Below are 12235 nucleotides of genomic sequence, written 5' to 3'. Positions count from 1 at the left end.
ATTGTTATAACTCTCTTCATTTTATTGATTTTTCTCTTTACCATTTTTCATTGCAGATGGACAACATTGAATCTGGAATCACCCCTTTCTTTAAAAAGGTGGAGCGCTCATGCCATGGCAGGTAATAGGAGCTCCTCCTGTGCTCTCTTTGGCAGCACACGTACTAAAATACATTCAACAGGGGGCTCCTGGCTGGCTCAGTCCACTGAGCATCTGACTCTTGATTTCAGCTCAGGTCATGGTCCCAGGATCGTGGGATCAAGCCCTGCATTGGGCTCTGTGCTGAGCATGGAGCCTGCTAAAGATTCTCTCTCTCTCTCTCTCTCTCTCTCTCTCTCCCTCTGCCCCTCTCCCCCCTTGCACACACTCTCTCTCTCTCTAAAAAATCATTTTTTCCCCTTAGACTAAAATAGATACAATAGAGAGAAGACCGGTATAGCCCCTGCACAAGGATGTCATGCAAGTGTGCGAAGCGGTCCATACTGTTCCCAGGGACCATCTCTCTAGCTGGTGGTGTGAGATGACTCACATAGATGATTAGGCTGCAGATGGCTTTTTTTCTCTAACTCTGAGTTAACTTTGTCACTGCTGCCTCATGAGTCTGCTCAGTAGTCCTTAAAAGGGCATGGGTAGGATGGGCATGGAGGAGGGCACGTGTGGGGATGAGCACTGGGTGTTATATGGAAACCAACTTGACAATAAACTATTTAAAAAGGGGAAAAATGCCATGGGTAGAATATGCATTGGGTGGAAAGTCAAAGTCTGACTTCACCACTTGCTTCCCATAAACCACTAGCTTACCATGTTAACCTCTCAGGAACTTCATTCTTCCTGAATTGATCCTCCAGCAACAAAAGGTGGCTCATTCCTGGCTGACATGCGCAAAATACAATCAAGTGAAAAATGTTCCCAGTTGGATCTGTCACTTCCTCTCCAACCAGGGCTCTAACCATCATTGCTTCCATCTTGTGTTGACTTGTATTCCATCAGGAAATGGAAATCCCAAGCTTATCAGAAACTGCTTAGTTTTTACAGGAAGGGCGCAGGAGGAAATCTACCTACCTGCACTGCCCAGATCACTGTGGGAGGCTTGCTTGGTGTCCCCTTTCTCTCCACATGGATGCCCACACCTGCTCTCTTTTTGTGAACAGAACTGCCCCATCACCATCCTTGTCATCTTTGTGTTACACCTCCGACCCCTGAGGATCTAGAAAATGAAACTGAAAATTAGAGAGAGAGGGAAAAAAAGAGGCCCTCTCAATTCACTTAAACAGTTCCAAGGGTCCAAATGACAATACAACTGCTTCATTTTCACTACAAAAGTAGAACATATTCTTTGCAGAATGTTAGAAAATATGGTTAGCAAAAGAAGAAAAACTGATAAGCAAAATGAAATAAGCAAAGGCCACTCATAGTTCTAACAACCAGATATAGATAGCAACTGTAAAACACAAATCTTGCTAAATCTATGTAATAGATTTTGTGTTCACAAAATCAGTTTATACTGTACATTCTATTTGGCAACTTTTGCCTTTCTATGTCCATAAACATGTTTTCACTCTAACACTTTTAATGGTAGCAGTTTGAGTATCCCATTATATTTATATACTTTATTTCACCTATCCCCTATAGTTGGGCACTTAGGTTGTTTCTCATATTTTGCATCCTTCTATATGCATTTTTATATATTTGTGTGATTGTTCTTTTATGCAAAATTCCTTTATTTTTTAAAATGTTTTATATTTTTTTTGAAAGAGAGAGAGTGAGCAGGAGAGGGGCAGAGAAAGAGGGAGACAGAGGATCCAAAGCAGGCTCTGTGCTGACAGCAATGAGCCCTATGTAGGGCTCAAAATGATGAACCATGAGATCACACCATGAGCCAAAGTCTTACGCCCAACTGGCTGAGGCACTCACATTCCCCTAGGCTAAATTCCTTAAAGTGCAATCACTTGACCAAAGAGTCCCAGGTGGGAATGCAAACGGGTACAGCTACTCTGGAAAACAGTATGGAGGTTCCTCAAAAAGTTAAAAATAGAACTACCCTCTGACCCAGCAACTGCACTACTAGGTACTTATCCAAGGGATACAGGTGTGCTGTTTCAAAGGGACGCATGCACCACAATGTTTATAGCAGCGCTATCGTCAATAGCCAAAGTATGGAAAGAGCCTAAATGTCTATCAACAGATGAATGGATAAAGAAGATGTGGTATATATATACAATGCAGTATTACTCGACAATAAAAAAGAATGATATCTTGCCATTTACAACTACATGGATGGAACTGGAAGGTATTATGCTAGTTGAAATTAGTCAGAAAAAGACAAATATCATATGACTCCACTCATATGAAGAATTTAAGATACAAAACAGATGAACATAAGGGAAAGGAAGCAAAAAGAATATAAAAACAGGGAGGGGGAACAAATCATAAGAGACTCTTCAATACAGAGAACAAACTAAGTGTTGCTGGAGGGGCTGTGGGTGGGGGGATGGGCTACATGGGTCAGGGGCTTTAAGGAAGACACTTATTGGGATAAGCACTGGGTGTTATACATAGGAGATGAATCACTGGAATCTACTCCTGAAAATATTATTGCACTATATGCTAACTAACTTGGATGTGAATTAAAAATAAGTAAATAAAGTTTGGACATAGTTCACTTTGCATTATCATGCTATGCAGAGGAAATATTACTCAACTAAAAAGAAGAAATTTTAATAAACTTAAAGACATTAAAACCTAATGAAATTTTCTCAACTTCAGAAAATTTCTGGCAAAATGTATTAAATCTGAAATAGTCTGTCTTTTTTATTCTAATCTCCTACCAACTCAAAAATAAAACAATAAATTTAACTGGAAGTAACATTTTAAAAAAAGTCCCAGAGGGTTTTTTTTTTCTTTCTATTTTTGATTGGGTTGTCAAATTGAAGCTATAAATTAGAGGGTTGGAGAAGTGTAGTGGGCTGCTTTTGGAAGTTTAACTGAAGTGACAAAATGTTTTACAGAAACAATGAAAAAACTTGTACTTAAAATGATAGCTGCAGGGAGGTGGGGAAAAGGAGGCAGTTCCTCAACCCAGAAATAGATTTCCTTGAAAGATGGAAAAGTGATAAATTAGGAGCCTAGAGGGGCACCTGGGTGGCTCAGGCAGTTGAGCTACTGACCTCAGGTCATGATCTCACCGTTTGTGAGTTCAAGTCCCATGTTTGGGCTCTGTGCTGACAGCTCAGAGCCTGTAGCCTCCCTCAGATTCAGGTCCCCCTCTTTCTCAGCCCCTCCCCTGCTCGCACTCCGTCTTTCTCTCTCAAAAAATGAATGAATATTTTTAAATGATTCTTTTTTCTAATTAGGAGCCTAGACAGGTGGTGTACTGGGATCTGCTATCAGGGATCTCGGAAGATTGACCTCGGGACCAAGCTAGGCAGTCTCCCAAGAGATAAATGATATCGGCTCCTCTGTTCATACTGGGAACGTGCGTCTGCATCAGTCAGCTCCTGCTGCAGCTCCACTGTGTTTCAGACAACCCCCAACTCGAGGGCTCAGAACAGTTGATGTTTATTTCTCACTCACGGTCTGCAGGTCAGCCGCTGCAGCTTCTCCTTAGGCTGAGCTTTGGATTCAGAATGCAGGTCTCCAGGAGTATCTTCTGGCAGGACCCACGCTGAAAGACCACTGGCTCCCAGAAAGTGATCTAAAGCGGCTTCTGGTGCTCAGAAGTGTCAGGTGTACTTCTGTCCACATCCCATTGGCCAAAGCAAGTCACATGGCCAAGCCCACGGTGGGAACCCGGGAATGGAGGGGAGGTAGACTCGGCCCCAGAGGGAAGGAGAGCCTAGAGGGAAATATTTGCTGAAAGTACTTAATCAATCACAGCAGCTCTTCAGGGTATTGCATACTTAATGAGGTAATAAGGTATTGCATGAGCTAGTTTTTCCTGAAAGTGTTTGCAAGCTGAAAAAGGAAAGGATGGACAATGAGAAGATGGAAAGCAACAATATGAGCAACTTGCTGTATAATTCCCTAGGAGAAAACCTCTCACAAAAGCTCCTGGTCACCTCTAAGTAGTACTACCAAAATAAGGGGGGTGGGAGGGACCTAGGTAGCTCAGTCCTTAACCTTCAGACTCTTGGCTTTGGCTCAGGTCGGGATCTAGCCATTTGTGAGTTGGAGCCCCGGGTCAGGCTCGGCGCTGGCAGTGCTGAGACTGCTTGGGATTCTCTTTCTCCCTCTCTCTTTGCCCTTCCCCACAAATAAATAAACTTAAAAAAAAAAAAAAGGGGAGGAGTTGAAAGTATTGCTTAAGAGCAGGGTGGATCCTTATTTTGAGGGGCCTGCATATTTGATTTAGGGGGGCTTTAAGAAAAGAAATGCAAAATTACAAATCTGCACTCAAATTTAAAAGGGTTTATTTAAAATGAGAAAATAAACCACAAAGCACATGTTTTTGAAAAAATTGATAATCAACAAAAAATATTCCCCTCCCCTAAAAAAGATATTTTAATTAACTGACATACCTCTATATGTCTTTCTACATATTTGGGCTGCAAAATTTTGGTAACCTCTTTATTTGACAACAATTTTGTTACATCACTTCTACATGGAGAATGGACAGAGATAGTCATTCCTCTGACATGATAACTTCTGACTGTATATTTCAAAGTGTTTCTCCTTCGCAACAGTAACTCTTCCAGCACTGGTCACCCTAGGCGGTTCATATTCGGATACTACCACTGGTCTAGAGCTTCATGTTAGCTGAGTTCACACATTGGTCAGGAAATTGGGAATAACCAAAATGTCTACCAGCTGATGAATGGATGAACAAAATGGAATATTATTTAGCCATAAAAATGAATAAAGAACTGACTCATGCTAGAACATGAATGAACCTTGAAAATATTGTGCAAAGTGAAAAAAACCACTTATACATTCACTTACATGAAGTGTCCAGAATAAGCAAATTCAGACACATAAATTAGATTAAGAAGGATTAAGAGGTCAGTGAGGGAAGGAAGGGATGGAGAGTGACTAATGGGGTTTCTTTGGGAAGGTGGGGTGTGAAAAGGTTATGGAATCAAATAGTTGTAATAGTTGCAGAGCCTTGTGAATACTCCAAAATAACTGGATTATATGCTTTAAAAGATTCAATGTTATGGTATTTGAGTTATATCTCAATTAAAAAAAAAAAAAAGCATTACCAAAAGCCAGTCCTACATTCAAACAGCTGGAAATAACTAATGCCCAGAAGTGCCTGCAAACTATGTGAATACATCACACTGAACGAAATTCACTGTATCTTTGCTTTGACATCCCTTTAGTTAGATCCTGAAATACCCTTAGCTGCCATGTGATTTGAAAGGATGATGATGGAGGGAAGTCTGGGTAGAAGGAGATGCTGGTTGTACTTATGCAAATTTTACAAAAGCATATGACTAAGTGGACACATGGTCAGGGCACTGAAAGGGGTCCCTGTAAGTGAGAGCCCTGAAGTTCAAGCACCACACTTAAGCCTTTCTTGGCCAGTCCCCCCTCCCCGCCCCCACATCCTACTCCCACCCTTGGTAGACCACACTCATTTAAATTTTAGAAAATGGTCCTGTGGTCCTGAATCTTTTTACACAGTTTCTTGAAAGGAAACAAATCAGATTTCTTAACTAAGTTATCAAATCCTGTTTCTGTTTACATTGTACCAGAATAGACTAAAACACTCCTTCCCCTAAACAAACAAACACATAAGCAAACAAAAACCTTTTTTTTCCCTTTATTCAGGACTTTGCAATGTGTTCCCTTCTCCATGAAATAGAGCCTACCCTCTGATTGGATCTTTCTCAACAGAATCGGCCCCTTCCCAGAGGATCAAAGCCAAAATTTCATTTCACCACCAAGGCCTAACCAGAACACCAGAGCCTTTGGAATCCTCCCTGTACTGATGACTCAGCCCCTCAGGCTGACCCTCCCCCTCATGGAATCCTCTCTCTCCAGCTGTAGCCCTAATTTTGTCGTGCACCTGACTGGCTTCTTCCCAAACTTCTCTCCTGCTCAGCTGGGTTGGATTCAGACGTCCATAAATTCCCCAGCTGCCTGGAACCAAAGTGGTTCTCAGCCCAGAGGAGGCAGCTCGGCCAGATCTAGGGGCTTAACAGTCACTCACTTGGAGAGTATATAATTCCCAAAGTCCAAAAGGCAAATAGGGATATTTTTCTAACATTGAGTGTGTTTCTGACTTTGAGTGGCTCACTTCCCAATAACCAAAAAATATTCTTTTGGATACAAACATCTAACTTCCCATCCAGGTATTAATAAGGAATCAGCTTTAGGAAAATAAATTGTTCCTGTTTTCTAACCAAATTCTCATGCCTCCTTCTCATTTCCACCAAGGTGGGTGAATTAACATAAATCCCAGTGACCGTCAAAGGTTGGGTGGTAAAGCCAGAACTAAGGCTTTCATTTCAAAATGGTGGACCAAGTACAAGTTGCAGTTTCTTCCCAATTCATAGAAATAATTGTGCTTAAAAACTAGATAAGATGGGGCTCCTGGGTGTCTCAGTCAGTTGAGCGTCTGACTCTCGATTTTGGCTCAGATCATGTTCTCACAGTGCTTCATGGGTTCGAGCCCCACGTAGGGCTCTGTACCGACAGTGCAAGCCTGCTTGGGATTCTCTCTCTCTCTCTTTTCCGCTTCCCCACTTGCACATGCTGTCTCTAAAAACAGATATAAATAAACTTGGAAAAAAAAAACTAGAAAAGACTTTGGTCATAAATAAAGAATAAAAATGGAGGGGCACCTTGCTGGCTTAGTTGGTGGAGCATGCAGCTCTTATTCTCAGGGTTGTAGGTTTGAGCCCCACATTGGGTGTAGAGATTACTTAAAAATAAAATCTTCTTTAAAAAATAAAAGAATAAAAATTTAGAAGATTGGATTGAAAGGGAAATATATAGTCCAGACTCATCTGAGACTGCTGAGAAAAGTTGAAACACTAAGTGTTGGGGGGAGGCATACAATTGGAGGCTGTATAAAGTTGTAGCAGAAGGGAGTCCAGGGCAACAGGGTACACAGATGTCACAGCAACAGCAGCCAGGCAGCAATGACGGAGTGTCTGCCTCCATGTTCCATCAGATCAGAGACAGGGCAGCAGGTGGCTGATGACCTTAATGGGGAATGGTGAGCACCAAATCCACCAGACACACCAGTAGGGGCCCTGCCAGCTGACACATCCTGCCCTTCCTCTTCCTGAAAGCAAATCAGAATGCAGGCAAGTCACGACAACTCTTGCTTCTTTCCCGGGATGACCATGCACACAGATGTGACAGAGAATCTAACTGGGAATCTCAACCATATAGCTGATCCCACAACCAAGAAATAGGAAGTATTCAAGAAAACCAACTTTCATAAAGGAGTCAGTGAACGAAAGGAGCAGAAGAATGTGTATGGTGAAACAGAGTTAGTGGAATGATGGAAATGGCACTTAAAGACTAGGACCCGGTTTCCTCACGCTCAGGCCACCAACCAATCTTTCCCCTTCTTCACATTGCCATCCATTCCTAGACTGGCACTCCCTATACAGTAGGAACATTTTCAAGATGTTTATTTTCCCCAAAACAAGCTATTTTGGGGGGAAAAGTCACATTAGAATGAGGAAGGTCCACACAGACAGATAACTACTTCATTTCCTCATTTCCTATTTTGAAGAAGGGCCTCCCCATCCACCCTGAAATGTCTGTAATGCCCTCCCCCTCATCCATTCATAGTCAAGGTCAGAAAGAACAAAATCATGTCATTTGCAGCAACGTGGATGGAACCGGAAGAAGGTATTTTGCTAAGTGAAATAAAATAGTCAGAGGACAGATATCATGTATTTTCACGTATATGTGGATCTTGAGAAGCTTAAAGTAGTGTGTGAATGAGAATCATCTGGGTTGGCGATGCACCCAGGGGACCCAAGGGAAAAAAATGAATAGAGAAGAAGGGCAGAGAGGAGTCATCATTATAATTCTGCACAACAAGAGCCTGGACCACCATGGTGTTGGTAGAAATGGAGAAGAGGGATGGGCTAGGATGCATCTCAAAGATTGAAAAAACAAAATGTGTTTCTTTTCTCAGTAGAGTGGTTAAGGAGAGAATAAGAGATGAGTATGAGGCTCCACATCTGGGCAGCTTGGAGACTGGAAGTGTCACTCACAAAGTCAAATGGGAAGGAGAATCTCTTTGGGAGATTATACATTGTATTTTGGACTTAATAATAGGATATCCAAATATAAATATCAGTTAGTCTGTTGGAAATGCAAGATTGGAACTTGGGCAATAGTGATCTAAAAGGTACAGTTAATAGTTGAGGTCAAGAGTCTTTATTAGTTTTATGCACAAAGAATGGAAAGGGCAGCAGGGAGAGGAAGAAAAGGAAGGAAAGAGAGAGCAGGGGAAGTTGAGGAGAGGAAAAGAAAGGAAAGGACAGAAAAAGGAGAGCAGAACTGAGGAGAGGAGAGGGGAGAGGGAAATACGAGCAAGTCAGAGAAGGAAGAGTCATGGCTACGACAGGGGAAAAGGTAAAAGCACCAGGATAGTAAAATAATGTCAAAAGTTACAGGAGAGCCTTTCTAAAAAGAGAATTTTGGTCATGAGTGGGACTCTGTCAGTAGGGAAAGCCCATTGAATATGCATGATGTCATGTACTGTACATTCACAACACACACAAGGCTACATTCAATGTGTCGACCTTCAGGGCAGAGCACAAGGCTCATTTTGTTCCCCCCCACTCCCCCAACCCCCGTCTCCCCCCAGCACTTGCCTCTGAAAAGAAGGAGAAGTCTGTACTGGGAGAGTTCTCATTCTTCAGCCGGTCTAGTTGTTAGCTGTATTGTAAAAAAGGCTGGTTTTCAGAAATTGAACATTTCATTTCTGCTTAAAGTCATTGTAGTAAGTAAATGGTGGGTAATGGGAGACAAATGTGCCCCAAATTTAGTGTCAGGGAAGAAGTGACAAAGTCAGGAATCACCATTGGAGAAGAACCAACCTGGCTTAGGAGGAATGAGTTGTGCCCCAACCTGCACTACGATCCAAACAGAATTTACTTATGCAGTTTGGGTGCCTCCTTTAGTGACTGCAGGAAAAATAAATCTAACTTACAACCATGGAGGACAAACAAGTCTTAGAAATTATATTAATCATGGGAAATTGCATCATGGCATGGACTAGGTGACATTACAAATACAAACAGAAGGGAGAGAGTGCTAGGGGAAAAAAAGAGTCAGAAAAAATGGAATTTGTGTGTTAGCAGAATCCTATGGAAGAGAAGATGGTTGAGATCTAGAAAACTGGTAGCAACAACATAGAGAAATGGAGTGAGATAGAGGAGATGGTTAACTTACCAGATTATCTTGTTCATTTAAATTTTCTTTTGGAAATATCCAGTTTCCTTTATTCTCCCATGTTCTATGTTAACCAAGATTTATTTTTCCTATTGTTTTTAAAACTGTAGTTAGAGATAACTTCGATTTCAACTATTCACCAAGAACTTATCTTTTCCTTTATTTATTTTTAAAATTTTTTGAATGTTTACTTCTTTTTGAGAGAGAGAAAGAGACAGCATGAGTAGGGAAGGTGCAGAGAGAAAGGGAGACCCAGAATCTGAAGCAGGCTCCAGGTTCTGAACGGTCAGGACAGAGCCCAACAACGGGTTCCAACTCACAAATCATGAGGTCCTGATCTGAGCAGAAGTCAGATGCTTAATTGACTGAGCCACCCAGTCGCCCCTCTTTTCCTTTATTTTTGAAAATCATTACTGATAGGAAATTTTGAGTTCAGAAATAGAAAACAGTATGAACTCACATAATACCTATTACCAAGTTTCATTAATTTTTTTAACCATCTGGAAATACTTCAATATTTTTTTTGATTTGCTGATCAAAACATTTAAAAATGGCATTTACACCATTATGATAATACAACTTAATATAATTCCTTTATATATTTGAATACTAAGCCTATATTCAAATTTCCCTGATTATCTTAAAGGTGTATCTTATAGTGGGTTTGTTGAAAGAAGCATCCAACAAGGTCCCTACATTGGATCTGGTTATTATATCTCCTCAGTATCTTTTATCCTCTAGAAATCCATACCTCTATTTGTTATGTTATTATTTTGTGGAGAAACTAGCTTACCTGACTTCTAGAAGCTCTTATTCAGGATTTGGCTTATTGCATCTTTGTGATCTTAGTTAAATGTTCTTTTCTTCCTCTTATTTTCTGTAAACTGACAGCTAAGCCTACTGAGTTTATGAGATTCAGGTTTGGCTTTTTTAAGGTAAAAATACTTCCTAAGTGGTGGTTGTTTTTCCTACAATAGGACATCATTATCTCGTCCAGTTGTTTCACTTTTTTTTTTTTTTAGTTTATTTATTTTGAGAGAGAGAGAGAGAATGCAAGCAGGGGAGGGGCAGAGAGAGAGAAGGAGAGAGAGAATCCCAGGAAGGTTCTGCTCTGTCAGTGAGGAGCCCCACTTGGGTCCAGTTCCATGAACCACAGATCACGATGTAAACCGAGATCAAGAACCACATGCTCAACTACCTAGGTGTTGAGTTGTTTTACTTTTAATGATACCAAGTGAATCAGTGGATTCAGATGATACTTCTGTGATGAAGTTCTTCATTGACTTTTAACCTAATTGTTTTAGCAAATACTGATCAGCTTTGCCTAGATCATTGGGGTGCAAAATGACGATTTTCCTAATCTGTCATTTTTCTGCATTATTGGTTGGAATTATTCTATAAAGACCTTTTCCTCATCAACAATTAGGTTACCCTGAAATATAGTCTATACAGGAAAGGCAGGATAAATCTTTCATATTTTCCTTTTCAATACTTTTTTGAGTAATGACTTGGTATCCTTGCAAGCTCTAAATATGACCAATGAAACATTTTTGAAAACCATTATAAACTCAGGAAATTTTACGTATTTTATTCTTTTTCATGCTCAAATTGCTCCATCTTTGGTAAATTGGAGACTCAAAGGTAGCTTTTGTGTCCTTTTGATGCAATTCTATTTGTTTCAAAAGGCTTCTTTATTTCTTCTTTGACATAAAATGACGTCCCAGACTCACTTGTTAATTTCCTACCCTAGACTTGGAATCAGCCATTTTCTAGATTTCTGGTTTTCCTTAGAGGGGAATGGTGGAGACCATATTCAGACCAGAATATGAATGTGTGCATATTATTACTGAACTATCATTGCTTCTAGGCCTTTTCAAAGGTGAGAGCAATAAAATGTGTATTTTTTATTTATTTTAAGAAAAAAGTTCATACCGATATTTTCTTTTTTTTAAAATTTTTAACAGTTTATTTATTTTTGAGACAGAGACAGAGCATGAGTGGGGGAGGAACAGAGATAGAGGGAGACACAGAGTCTGAAACAGGCTCCAGGCTCTGAGCTGCCAGCACAGAACCTGATGTGGGCTCGAACCCAGAACCACAAGATCATGACCTGAGCCAAAGTCAGACGCTTAGCCGACTGAGTCACCCAGGCACCCCCATACTGATATTTTCTAGTCAAATGAAAGATTATAGGACTTTTACTTAATTTCTTTGATTTTATACTCTTATTTTAGTAATCTTACTGTTGGTAATACTGACGTTTTAGTATCTCTTATTTTGAATCAATAGCCAGGATTTACCAGATATGCAAGAAAATCTTCATAGTGAAAATAAAACAATAAAAAGAATAAAAGAAAACAATGCAGGAAGAAATTATAATCCTCAGCGACTTCAGAGACTATATTCCTTCCATGAAATTATTGCAAAAAAATCTTAACCTATGTTAACTGCGTTGTAAACCAAAGCTAATAAGTGATTATTTTAATATCATAGAAACCAAGTTTTTCAGCAAAGGAGAATTAAGATACAAATATAAAATCGAGTAAGTGATGTAAAAATGTTGCCACCATGAATTAAACTTGGAAATATTGATAGGGCTCAATTTTTCTCATTTTCAAAAATAAGTATTTCCTCACTGTTTGCTTTGGAAAATCCACAAAACAATGCCAATTCAGTGGCAAAGAATTTCCCTTATGCCCAGATGGTAGTCTTTAAATAACATTTCCTAATGAAAAGGAAGTAGGGATCCTGGGAAAAATACCACAAGGATTCAATAAGCCAAACCTAGGATGTGGGAAATTCTATAGGAACTTATGACCCAATTTCTCCTACAAATAAATGGAATTTTTTAAAAAAGAGAGAGGAACCA

General features: G+C 40.1%; 1 non-coding gene across 1 annotated transcript; it reads left to right on the top strand.

Annotated features, from left to right (window-relative positions):
* The first annotated feature begins 380 nt into the window (after nucleotides 1-380).
* On the top strand, nucleotides 381-487 carry LOC120247993. The gene has a single exon (XR_005532461.1). It is a non-coding gene; the product is annotated as a U6 spliceosomal RNA (small nuclear RNA).
* Nucleotides 488-12235: the final 11748 nt, after the last annotated feature.

Source organism: Hyaena hyaena, unplaced genomic scaffold, assembly GCF_003009895.1.
Source record: "Hyaena hyaena isolate Hyena2069 unplaced genomic scaffold, ASM300989v1 scaffold_559, whole genome shotgun sequence".
Classification (NCBI taxonomy): Eukaryota; Metazoa; Chordata; class Mammalia; order Carnivora; family Hyaenidae; genus Hyaena; species Hyaena hyaena.
Note: the sequence above shows the minus strand (reverse complement) of the source record. Positions and strands in the feature narration are given on the sequence as shown.